This window comes from Macaca fascicularis, chromosome 4 (assembly GCF_037993035.2).
Source record: "Macaca fascicularis isolate 582-1 chromosome 4, T2T-MFA8v1.1".
Classification (NCBI taxonomy): Eukaryota; Metazoa; Chordata; class Mammalia; order Primates; family Cercopithecidae; genus Macaca; species Macaca fascicularis.
In genome coordinates, this window is record NC_088378.1 from 23,748,656 (window position 1) to 23,761,494 (window position 12,839).

Genomic DNA, 12,839 nt, shown 5'->3' on the forward strand with positions numbered 1-12,839 from the left:
ATTTTGTGTTTTGTTTTGTTTGTTTGTTTGTTTTGGAGACAGAGTCTTGCTTTGTCACCCAGGCTGGAGTGTAGTGGTGCGATCTCAGCTCACTGCAACCTCCACCTCCCTGGTTCAAGCAATTCTGCCTCAGCCTCCCAAGTAGCTGGGACTACAGGCGCACACCTCCACGCCGGGCCTTTTTTTTTTTTTTTTTTCTTTTTGTATTTTTAGTAGAGATGGGGTTTCACCGTGTTGCCCAGGCTGGTTTCGAACTCCTGAGCTCAGGCAATCCACCGGCCTAGGCCTTCCAAAATGCTAGGATTGCAGGCGTGAGCCACTGTACCTGACCAGATCATTTTAATGTTGATTAGAGTTAGGTATTTTATGTTTTACTTCTTTCAATGATTTGAAAGCTATTGTCATAAGTATTTTTAATATAGTTGCTGCCTCCCCATCCATTTCTGGGCCTAACATAAGTTTTTGAAATCCAATCATACCCCATCACCTTTGGCCTAGTTAAAACTTGCCCTCCCTTTGTGGGTTGTTTGTGATACAGCCCTCTTGTTCCTCCTCCCACTACCTCAAAACACAGCACACCTGCAGCTGCTGACCGCGATAAAAACCCAGTGATCAACAACAGAGTCACGTAAATAAGTTCCCCACACACGTGTTTTCTTTAAAGTAGCAAATCCACAACTCCCACAGGAAAGCCTAAGGAATAATGCCTATGGAGGCCTGTAATGAAGGCGTAGTCCCACAGAGTCTCTCTCTTTCTTCACCCCCACCTGCTGGTTGAGCTCTCTGTCACCTGAACTTCCCATAGGCCTCCTGTTGGCACTCTTGTATCTCTGGGACATGTAAGTAATAATTTTTTAATATACATTTTGATTTTTCTCTTCTCATTGTCATCTGACTGATAGAGCCAAACCTAAACTTTACTCCTGTCTCTTAGGAGAGTGGGTATCTTGGCTTATGGCTAGTCTTGACAAAGAGACTTCAAGATCAAATTAGAAAGAAACCATAACAATAAAATAACAACAGCTGCTTTTTTTAGTAATTTGAGTTTTATTTATACTTTGTAAGAGTCTTACAAATGACAGATTCTACTGGATTATTAAAGTACTCTTATTTGTAGTGGTCAGATGACAGACTATGAGATCAAAGAATAAAAGAAATGGCAGTAATAAGCAAATGCTAATTACAGAGATTATATGGATACATCTTGGGTGTCACTGAAAAATGAAAAACTATCAGGTCCATACCAGTGCAATAATGAAAAATTTAGTAAGACTTGGAACAAGGTAGGAGACTGAGTACATTTATCTTCTTTTACTTCTGCTCCAAATTTCTTGAGCTGAAAAGAAAGATCTATAAGCAAGTACCAATACTTCAATACACCAATAAATAAAATAGATTCCATAGTTTGATATTCTAAGGAATTCTCAAAAGGCATAAATTAGCCTGAATTAGAGCAAAAAAGAACAAAATGACTAAAGGTCCCTGTTGGAGAAAACTGCTCCAGAGGAAGGATTGCTTTTAGGGAAATGGCCTTCTCAGAATGAATATGAGGTGCAGAAGTGGATGCTGGAGGAATTGTAATGATAAATAGCTGTGGAACGGTGTTTAGAACAGTTACGGCTGCTGATTCTTCCTTTTTCCTATGCCTGTGCTAAACCTTAGGCATCAAAGGTATTTGCATTGAGACTAAAGCAATGAATGTTTGTTTGAGATTCAGAAAGTTATGAGCAAGAGTGGAAAGCCACTGATCCGCATAAGTGAAAAGAAATTATCTCCCAGACTGAAAAAAATACCAACAACTCAAGTGCAGTAAATCATCTCCCTTTCCCAAAATCATCACAGACAGGCTACAATGAGCAGAACAATATCCACCCAAGTCCATGGGGAATCTTACATGCAAAGATGAGCAAGCACTCAGTAATCACCAAGGTTTGATTGAAACCAACAGCATGAAACGGTGGCATCAAAATCAATAAAGAAGGAATGAGAAACAGGGTTAGCATAGCAAAGAGGATAATATTTTACATTAAGTGTACTGAATAATTTCAGATAAATTTGGAAGGGCTTTGCATCCAGAAAATTCTTGGAAATTAAATATGATAACCGAAATGTAAAAATGCTTCCCAAATGGAATGAATTTCGTTAAAGATAGACTAGAAAATAACAAAAATATTTTCACAGGATACAATGCAAAAGGACAAAAGGTTTAAAAACACAGAATAAAATTGAGACAGAAAGAATAAATTAAGATGTTCAAACATGTGTTGTTAATAAATAAGGTGCAGAGAACAAAGGTAAAGAAAAAATCAAAAGGGTAATGAAAGATTGTTTCAAAGGACTGAGAAAGATAATTTTTGGTGAAAGGATTCACTGAGCATGCAATAAAATGAATGAAAAAAAATCAGATTCTGACCAAGTGTGGCAAAATGTCAAAATATTAAGGATAAAAATAAAACCAAAAGATGTTTACAGAGAGAAAACCGGTTTCTTGCAAAGCAAGATTGCTTGCTGTTACGGTACAATGAAGGACATTTCTAAAATAAAAAAGAAAACTATAAGCTAATGTCATTAACAATCACATGCAAAATTTTAAAAAAAACTGGTAAGTAGAATCTAGCAATATTGAAAAAGAATATTATGACTAATATCATAACATATACATCTTATAAATGTAAAAATTATTCAATTTAGGAAATTTATGGAAGCGATTTACTGCATTACATTTTATTGGGAAGAAAAGTTCATGATCACTCTGGAAAAAGTTGAAAAGAAAATAGAACACAATATTTGATGCAAATTTCTAGCAAAATAAATGTACTTAGTCTGATAAGAGATGGGCTTAAGGTAAAGTATACCTATCAGACACTCATGGAAAATATAATAATATGAGGTTAGAAATAATTCCATTAAAGTTAAGAACAGAACAAATATGCCAATTATCATAACTACTATTCAATATACAATGGACTTAGTTAATGATATAAGACAACCAAACAAACTAAAAAATTTAGTTTTTAAGTATCTCCCTGTATTTCTACTCAATATTTCTGTAAACTTAAAGCTTCTCTAAAAATGGTTGATTGCACCAGCACTTTGGGAGGCCAAGGTGGGTGGATAACTTGAGGTCTGGAGTTGGAGACCAGCATGGCCAACATGGTGAAACCCTGTCTCTACTAAAAATACAAAAATTAGCTGGGCGTGGTGGTACATACCTGTAATCACAGCTACTCGGGAGGCTGAGTCAGGAGAATCACTTGAACCCAGGAGGCAGAGGTTTCAGTGAGTTGAGATCACATCACTGTACTTCAGCCTGGGTGACAGAGACAGACTGCTTCTCAAAAAAAAAAAAAAAAAAAAAAAAAAAAAAAAAAAGGTGATTGCAAAATAAATACATTAGACATTGTTAAATGGTTTTCAGAGTGTTTTTACTAATTTAAATTTCCACTATCAGTGATTGATATTCCCGTTACTTCAAATTTTTAAGAACATTTGGTATTGCCAGTCTATAATTTTGGCCGAATTTGTATATGTAGTGTTGTCTCATTGGGGTTTTAACTTGCATTCTCCAGCCCACTGGTGACTTACAGTATTTTTCAACATTTGTTTAGTCACAAGTCAAATGTTCTTTTTATTATATGCCTATTCAAGTATCCTGCCTATTTTTAAAGTTTGCATTACTTGTATTTTTTCTTATTAATTTGTAAAAGTTCTTTATAGTATCCTGGATACTACATTTATTATATGTATTGCATTTTATTGATTATATGTATTGCAAATATCTTGTCCTATCTTGATGCTTGTCTTTGCACTCAATGTTATAATTTGATGAACAGGACACTTTTTTTTAAGTGAAAGCCAGTTTATTAAGAAAGTAAAGGAATACATAATGGTTACTCCATAGAGCAGCTAGGAGTTCTTAATTTTAAGTTTAATGTAGTCTTTTCCTTTATAATTAGCATATTTTGTGTCCTGTTTAAGAAATATTTATCTATTGCAAAGTCATGCAAATGTTCTCTGGCTTCATCACTTAGAAGTGTCACTATATTACTTGTCATATTTACATCTACAACCTACCCAGAATTAATTAATGTTAGTGGTGTAAGGAACCACCAAGTTTTTTAATATATGTAAATCCAGCAACTCCACATAATGTATTGAAAGATGGGTTTTACACATTGCAGTGAGGAGCTATTTTTGCCGTAAATGAAGAACTCACATCTACACTAGAAAGGTTCTGGATTGGGAACTTTTTCTGCATTTTGTTCTATTTCATTGGTCTCTGTATCTTTCTTTATTCCAGGCCCAAAGTTCTAAATTGCTGAAGTTTTTAAATTGTTTTTGTTGTTAACTAGTAGGATAAATTCTCTCACTTTCTTCTTTCTTAAGATTGTGTTGGCTATTCTTTGCCCTTTGCATCTCCATATACATTTTAGAAACAGCTTGTAATTTCCTATAACAAATCTCTTCATATTTTGATAGGGTTTGTGTTAAATCTATAGATACATTTGAAAATATTTGACATGTTGATTATATTGAGTCATCTAATCACTGAATATGTATACTACTAATTTCTAATTTATTTAGTTCTTATCAATTTCTCTTGATATGTTTATATTTTATGGGTGGAGATTTTGCATATCTTTTAATTTATTACTTGGAATTCTATGTTTTTTAATGCTATAAAGTAGTAAACAAGTTTAGTTTTCTGTTTTTTGATGTATGTGGAAAATACAAATGTAAATGTTTTATATATAGTTAAAAAGAATGTGGATTTTGTATTCATTGAATTCAAAGTATTATACATTCAATCATTAATAATTTTTAAAGTGGTGCTGGTTATTGCATATATTAAGGTGAATCTTAAGATGATGCTAAGAAAAACAGCCTTTACAGAGACTTATGTTTTATATTAAAAATGTGTTATATTTATTCTTTTTTTTTTGCAAAGATATGCATTCTTGTTTTTTGCTTTCAGAGCCTAAGGTGATGTTTTGTTCTTGCATGGGCATTTGATTCTAGCTGCAGTATACTGCACATGTGTAGGGTTCCAGGAAGCCAACAGACCATTACGGGGCCTGTTCATACCTTAGGGCTCTAGGTTGAAGTTCCCTCTTAATTAATGACACTTTTTTGTTGTGCTTTATTCCATTTGGCCTTGGCTATGTATTAACTTTTGTTTGTTGCATTATATCTAGGATCCCTTTGTTTGAGGTAGGATGTGGAATTGCATCCACTCTGATGTGTTGCCAGCAGTGTTCTCCAAGTATGCACTTCTTTCTTCTCTTTTTTTGTTTTCTTTTCTTTACTTACTTTCTATTTAATTTTATTGACATATATTAAATGTATATATTTTTGGGTGCATGTGATAATTTGATGCCCTCATATTTTTAAATCAAGGTACTTGGGATATCCATCACCTTAAATACTTATCTTTATGCTGGAGACATTCAAATTATTCTTTTCTAGGTACTATGAAATGTACAATTGGTTAATGTTAACTATAGTCATCCTACCAATCTATTGAACATCGGATCTTCTTTCTTTTAAGGGTATGTTTGTACCCATTACTTCTCTCTTTCTTTTTAAAAGTCAACGTAACATGATTTTTTTCAAGAGTGAAAAAAAATCTTTCACAATTACAATCTTTGTTCCTATCTATGCCAAGTTCACTAAAATACATTCTGTTGTCACTAATTTGTATTTTATTTTAATTTATTAAAATTAAAATATGAATCTTTGTTCTGTATAAGTATGCTGCATATGTAATTTAAGCTAGCTCAAAGAGGGGAGTGGTCAAGTAAATCAAGTGGTTGCATTTTCCATAGTATGACTAATATTTGTGTTGTATACTTATCTGCACATATTTTTAATGTAAAATATTATCAGAAGAGAGAGGATTGAACCAATTCTTCAGGCCTGTGATTTTTTTTTTTAGCTCAGGACTTTTTCTTTGATAGGTATGAAAATTTTTGTGGGGGCAGAAAATGATTTTGTTCTTCATAATTTCAACTTCTGAAAAGTTAGGGTTGTATATCAAATGTCTTACTTTTGTTCATAACCTATTATAAATTTATCATCCAAAAATTTATAGGAAATTGTATTTTTGGGTTGTTCCACCAGTTAAAGGAATACATTTCATGAGCTTACTGCCTGCTGTGTAAATTAGCACTTTACTTTTTTTGTTTTATAACTACAGCTTTTAGGCTTCCTGGGATGCCCTTTAATTCTGCTATTACAGAATTTGGTGAACAAGATTGTAGTGGATGAACATGGTTTTTAGACTCCGACCATGTGAGGAAACTGTCATATGACTGTTCAAAGAATATGATTATATTGCATTATAAGTCTATATTAAACTGCTGGAAAAAAAGGTATGACTACTTTGAAATTTTTATTTTCTGCCAGAAAACATCCAATTTCCAAACCAAAAGAAAATTAGGCAGAGCTGTTTCAATTGTGAAATGTATTTACTGAACCCAATGGCTGGGAGAAGCAGGATCAGAGAGAAGAGCTAGAAGAGGCGAATATGACATACAGTTGGAGGCAGGAGGTCCTTTGTGTACCCTGTCAAGGTCTTCTTAAGTGGTCAAAATCTGTAATGAGAATAAGAATGATGATAGAAATATATATTTTCTTAGCATCTGATTTTTCATTGTATCTGCCCCACAAATCAACAACAGTTGATCAATTTGCCCTATTTATTCCAATATCTTGAATACTGAATATATCCTGAGAAAATACCACACTTTTGAGTATTTTGTGCCACCTTAAACCGATGACCTCCAATCTTAGTTGGCCCTCAGTGCTACCCAACTCTCTTATCACTGTCCACAATAAACTCTGCCTCCATTTCTCTCAGTAATCATGCTACTCTGTCACCCCTACTCTCAGAATACTGCTTTCTACTTGGGGACCAGGAGCTTCTGCTCTGCTTCTTCAGGTTTTGTGTTTCCTTCCAGTCTTTTCTCCTTCGGTCTGGACTCCATTTAATATGTATTTCTATTCCAATTCAAAATATCATCTGTTGGAAAGATGCTACATGCAAATTCTAGTTACAGAGAACCATCATCTCCCTCCTGCTCTGATTTACTTCCGTATCCAATTTAGATTCCATATTTTGTTTTTAGGATTGCCTCTTATGACTGCTCTCAATAACTTTTCTCCTCCTGTCTTCTCCAGTCACATGCACTTGTAAAAGATCTAACATAATTTGTTCCAACTCTATCTTCTCCATGCCCTTAACAGGACAACTGAAACTTCTGGGGGAAACAAATCAGCAAACTGGAATAACTGGTTTTACTTTAATTACCACAAACCTGAGTAACACTTAATAATGTCCAGCAATACTTTCAGGTTTTTTTTTGATAAATCTGCTTTACCATTCTTTGACAGAATTATTTAAAAATGTTTCTTTTCCTCTTAACCTTCCCGCACCTTATGTGCTCCCTCAAGTGTAAGCTGATAGCCTTCTTCATACTTCATCAAATACATGCAGATGGCAAGTGCTTCATTCTCCCATCTCTAAGTCAAACTTATCTGCACCTTCATCCATCCTCTCTCGTATTTTCTTCGTTTATATTTGAAAAATTTTTCTTGTTCCTATGAAGGTCCAGTTCTTTCACTTGAACTCTCATGCTCTAGTATTTCCCATTTTAATTACAAACTCTCTTCTTTGACTTCACATCCTTGACTTTGCTGCTATCCTATTTTTCTGCTGTTTTCCAAGGCAAAGCTGTATACCCAAGTCCTTTTTTTATTTGCTCTTCAACCCACTCCAATTTGGTTTCTTCCCATACTGCTCCACTGCTGTAGTATGGCAATCACAAATTGTTATATTTCGAAACCTAAAGGACAGTCTACCATCTTCATCTTACTCGATTCGGGACATTTAACTCAGCTGACTGCTGTGCAAAAACTTTCCTTTTCGGGCCTCTCCGAAACTACAGTTGACCCTTGAACAATGCAAGGGTTGAGGGAAACAATCCCCTGTGTGGTAAAAGATTCATGCGTAACTTTTGACTCCTCCAAAACCTAACTGCTATACCCTACTGCAGACCAAAAGTCTGTGCATAATATGCACAGTTGATTAACACATGTTCTGTGGGTTTTATATTTTATGTACTGTATTCTTTAAAGTAAGCTAGGATACAGAAAATATTATTAAGAAAATCTTAAGGAAGAAAAATATATTTACTATTCATGAAGTGGAAGTGGATCATCATAAAGGTCTTCATTCTCATCGTCTTCATGTGGTTGAGGAGGAGGAGAAAGATTAGGGGTTGGTCTTACTGTTTCAGGGGTGGCAGAAGCAAAAGAAAATCCAAATATAAGTGAATTCACGCAGTTCAAACCCATGTTGTTCAAGGGACAACTGTATTTTTACTTGAAACTACTTTCACCTGAAGCTACTTTCTAAGTTTTTCGCATCTGGCAACTTTTTTCAGTCTTTTTAATTGTATCCTCCACTTACCTTCATCTCGAAATATTTGGTTGCTCCAGGGTCTCCATAGGCTTCCTTCTTTCTGTCCTCTCCTTAAGTGACAAGTGTAGTGTCACAATTTGAAATACAATCTATAAACTAGTAACTCTGATTTGTGTATCTTTTTTTTTTTTTTTTTTTTTTGAGACGGAGTCTCACTCTGTCGCCCGGGCTGGAGTGCAGTGGCCGGATCTCAGCTCACTGCAAGCTCCGCCTCCCGGGTTCAGGCCATTCTCCTGCCTCAGCCTCCCGAGTAGCTGGGACTACAGGCTCCCGCCAACTCACCCGGCTAGTTTTTTGTATTTTTTAGTAGAGACGAGGTTTCACCGTTAGCCAGGATGGTCTGGATCTCCTGACCTCGTGATCCACCCGTCTCGGCCTCCCAAAGTGCTGGGATTACAGGCTTGAGCCACCGCGCCCGGCCTGATTTGTGTATCTTAAACCCTGGTTTCCATTCTGACTTGTAGACTCAAATAATTCAACTACCTCTTTGACATTCTCCCTTGGATGTCAGTCATCCCAAGCTTAATTTATCCAAAATGTTATTTCATATTTCTCCCACTCCAAAAACAATTTCTTTATGAATTTCCCAGTCATAATTAAAGACAATATGTTTCACACAGTTTTAACAGCAGAAACAGGCAACTCTTCCTTAATTCTACTAATTTATCCTCTTCATTCAACCTGTCAGAAATTCTTGTTGATAGATTATCTACTACTTTCATGTTTATGATATTGGTGGTATCCTCCTAGATGTGTCCCCCTGTGCATGTGCAAACCTATGCAATCATGCTGGATGGCCCCTGTTGTACTCATTAAAATATATCTCAAAATTGATTACTTCCTTACCTTTACTGCCACCATGATTTTTCACTTGGACTACTGATATTGCTTTCCAGTTGGACCTGCTATGTTTTCTTCATTTGATTTCACATGCAATTGTCAGCATGATATTTTAAAAATATAAAGAGTGTCATATTGCGTTCTTGATTAAATGGTTTAATTGATTTCGAGAATCCTATGCTGTGAGGTCATCTAGATAGCAATAGAAAAGATAAGGCCATTCGGAGACAGTACTGGGAGGCCAGTGCACCTACGAGGTTCTGGCAAGTACTTCATAGAAAATTAGTTATCATAAGCAGGGACAACCCAGAAACTTGTAAATCCAAGCAGTAAATCAGAGTTTGAGTTAAGATTTCCTTGAATCTCTGGAGAAAGGAACTCTGGTATCACTGAAAGCTGATTTAGAAAATAAAATGAATCAAATAATTTCAAATATCAACAAGTTAAATGAATATAATGGAAACAGTAATAGACAATAGAACTGAGACCCCCAATCCTTTGGCAGAGGGAATTTGACTGTTGTGAGAACCCTCATTTGCATAGGAAAACAGATAGAGCCCTTGTTGCCAAGAGATCCTAATAAAGTATATTAGGGACACAAAATTATTCCTTCTGGCTACAGGTGTTAGAAGAAAATAGAACATAGTGGTCTTAGGAATATCAATTCATTCATTCTCACTTTAAACAAATATCATCTTTATGGTAAGTTTTCCTAGTAATGTTTCTTATCCTGTTAGTTTTGTAATTACTTTTGTGTAGTAAAACCAAAGATGATTGACAGTTACTGATTTTAGTGTCATCAACAATCAGTATTTTAGGATATCTTGGCTACTTGATACATTCCTTTCGTAGTAGCAATTTCCCAAAATCACACGTATAAAGTTCTGTAAAATCATGTATAAACTGACACAAAACTACAAATCATATTGTTTTGTCTTTCCAAAACTCCCCCTCCCCTTTTGTTTGTTCTCCTAAAGTAGACTCTTAACTGTCCTTGCTGCCTATGAAGGTTAATTTTATGTGTCAACTTCGGTTGGCCATAATGCCCAGTTGTTTAGTCAAACACTTCAAACACTAGTCTAGATGTTGCTGTCAAGGTATTTGTAGATGTCTTTAAGAGAAGAAGATTACCCTCCATAATATGTGTGGATCTCATCTGATCAGTTGAAGGCCTTAAGAGCAAAAACTGAGATTTCCAGGAGAAAAAGGAATTCTACTTTAAAACTGAAGCATAGAAATTCAGCCTGAGTTTCCAGTTTCCAGCTTGCTAGCTTTCCCTCTGTGTTTTGAACATGCCATTCCCCTTAATTGTATCAACAGATTCCTTAAAATAAATGTGTGTGTGTATATCCAATTGCCAATTGGTTTTATTTCTCTAGAGAACTGTGATTGCTATGCTACCCTTGTGCAGATATTACTAGGCACTTGTGTTCACTTGGACTTTTGTTTCAGGAATAAACACATTACATATGTCTATACAAGTAAATGTTTTCTCTGTTGGTTTTTAATAACTTTATTGAAGACATTTTTTTTTTCTTTGAGACGGAATCTTGCTCTGTTGCCCAAGCTGGAATGCAGTGGCACGATCTTGGCTCACTGCAACCTCCACCTCCTGGGTTCTAGCAATTCCCCGCCTCAGTATCCCGAGTAGCTGGGAATACACCTGCCACCATGCCTGGCTAATTTTTGTATTTTTAGTAGAGACGGTGTTTCATCATCTTGGTCAGGCTTGTCTTGAACTCCTGACCTAGTGATCCAACTATCTAGACCTCACAAAGTGCTGAGATTACAGGCGTGAGCTACCGCGCGCGGCCAACAACTTAAATTTTTTGACCCACAAATAGTGACACTACAACGTCACTCCTCTTTGAGGAGCAGTTTGTAGTACATTTTTGATAACTTTCTGAGATTATAACTAATTACATTGTCTAAACTGTGCCCAAAAGTTTACATTTTTTTTTCTTACAGCTTAATTATCCTCAGTGATCCACACTAAAGTATTATGAAGAATAACAAAGCTCTCCAAGGATCTTAACACAGGTACAATGCAACAAGTCATGCATTTAATGAATATTGGATCATAATGGATAGCTCATTACTAACTGTATGGGTTTACATGGTTTTTTTTCTCATATTGAAACTCAGCTGCCATTTTATTTTTTCACACACACAGAGCATGATAGTTTTGCAAATTATCTTTATTGGGGTGATATTTTACTATCTTCTGCAAACTAAAGAAATGTACTGATACTGTTTTATTGTTAGTACTCATGAAATTCTGATCCCTTGTGGAGCCAGTAGTTTGAACTTTATTATCTGGAAGAACTAATGTTTTCTTCTCATTGATATCTTATTAAAACTCAACTATCTTTCTATGAACAAACAATCATGTCTGTAAATTCCTGATGGCTGAAATTACATTTTTATTGGTGTGGTCTACTGAACTTTACAACCATCTTTTGAGCACCCAACAAATGTTAATTGCCTAGATAATCATTGAGTATACAGAGATAAATAGGAACTCAGAATAAGACCAAAGTCTAGCTGTTAAATATTTTCTAAACTAAATAAATCACATCTACTTGTTTTTAACATGCTTATTTTATATCTTGAAGTAGTCAGACCTGGTTTCTTGCCATGTTACTTCTCCTTTTAAGTTTATGCCTGCTACAGCATACTCTGAATTTACATTTACTATGAATTCAATCAGCTTTCCTGGTATGAAAGTAAGATTCATTGGTCTGTGGCTCCTTGGTAGTTTCTGAAATTCTTCCTGATAGAGATATCATTAGTGTTTCAACGGGTTTCCCTATGTAACAAATAGTCTGATTTAAGAAGCAAGTAAACTGATGATTTTTCGAAGGCATAAAAAAGATACTTTGTTTCCCCAATCGGGAAGAGTTATTTATTAGTACAGACAAATATTTTTCACTAACACTAGTGTTAATGTTATAAAAGCCAAACAGCATACTTTAAGTGACTTTTAAATATTAAAGACAAAATTTAAAGGAAGCATTAAGTAACATGAAGGTATGTAATATGATATAATATACTATCTAAGTATAATATGCATCTGTGATTCAGACATGTAGTATATTTATACATAATGTATTTATAAGGCACAATTCACCAACAGTAATAATAATTTTGACCTAAAAATTAAATAATGGGTTAAGATAAGGAAACAATTTAGCTTGAACAGGGTTTTGTACATTAATAAAATAGAAACATAAGCAAGAAAGAGTAATAGAGAAAATACATTGTGCTTTAATGCACATAATTGAGATGTAGTGGGATGATTCTTATAATGAATGTCAAAATTAATAGGTGCAGTATGTGTGGGAGAGAATAAGAGAAAAGAAGGGTGGCAGTTTTTGTCAAAAACATTTACTAAGCAATTGAGAGTTTTTTAGAAATAGGCAAAAGGAGAACATAGTTTGAATAAGCCCTTTAAACAAAGAAAAGTCAGTGCTACCCAAAAATCTTGTATTGAATTTTACACATATTGGTTTTGTGG

The 12,839-nt window shown here is 34.9% G+C and overlaps 1 long non-coding RNA gene across 1 annotated transcript in view; it reads left to right on the forward strand.

Moving 5' to 3' along the window:
* LOC102135164 (uncharacterized) overlaps nucleotides 1-12,839 on the forward strand; it is a 329,075-nt gene that overhangs the window by 284,304 nt on the left and 31,932 nt on the right. The window contains exon 2 of the long non-coding RNA XR_012433382.1: nucleotides 11,291-11,362. This is a non-coding gene — a long non-coding RNA (uncharacterized lncRNA). The remainder of the gene's footprint in view (nucleotides 1-11,290; nucleotides 11,363-12,839) is intronic.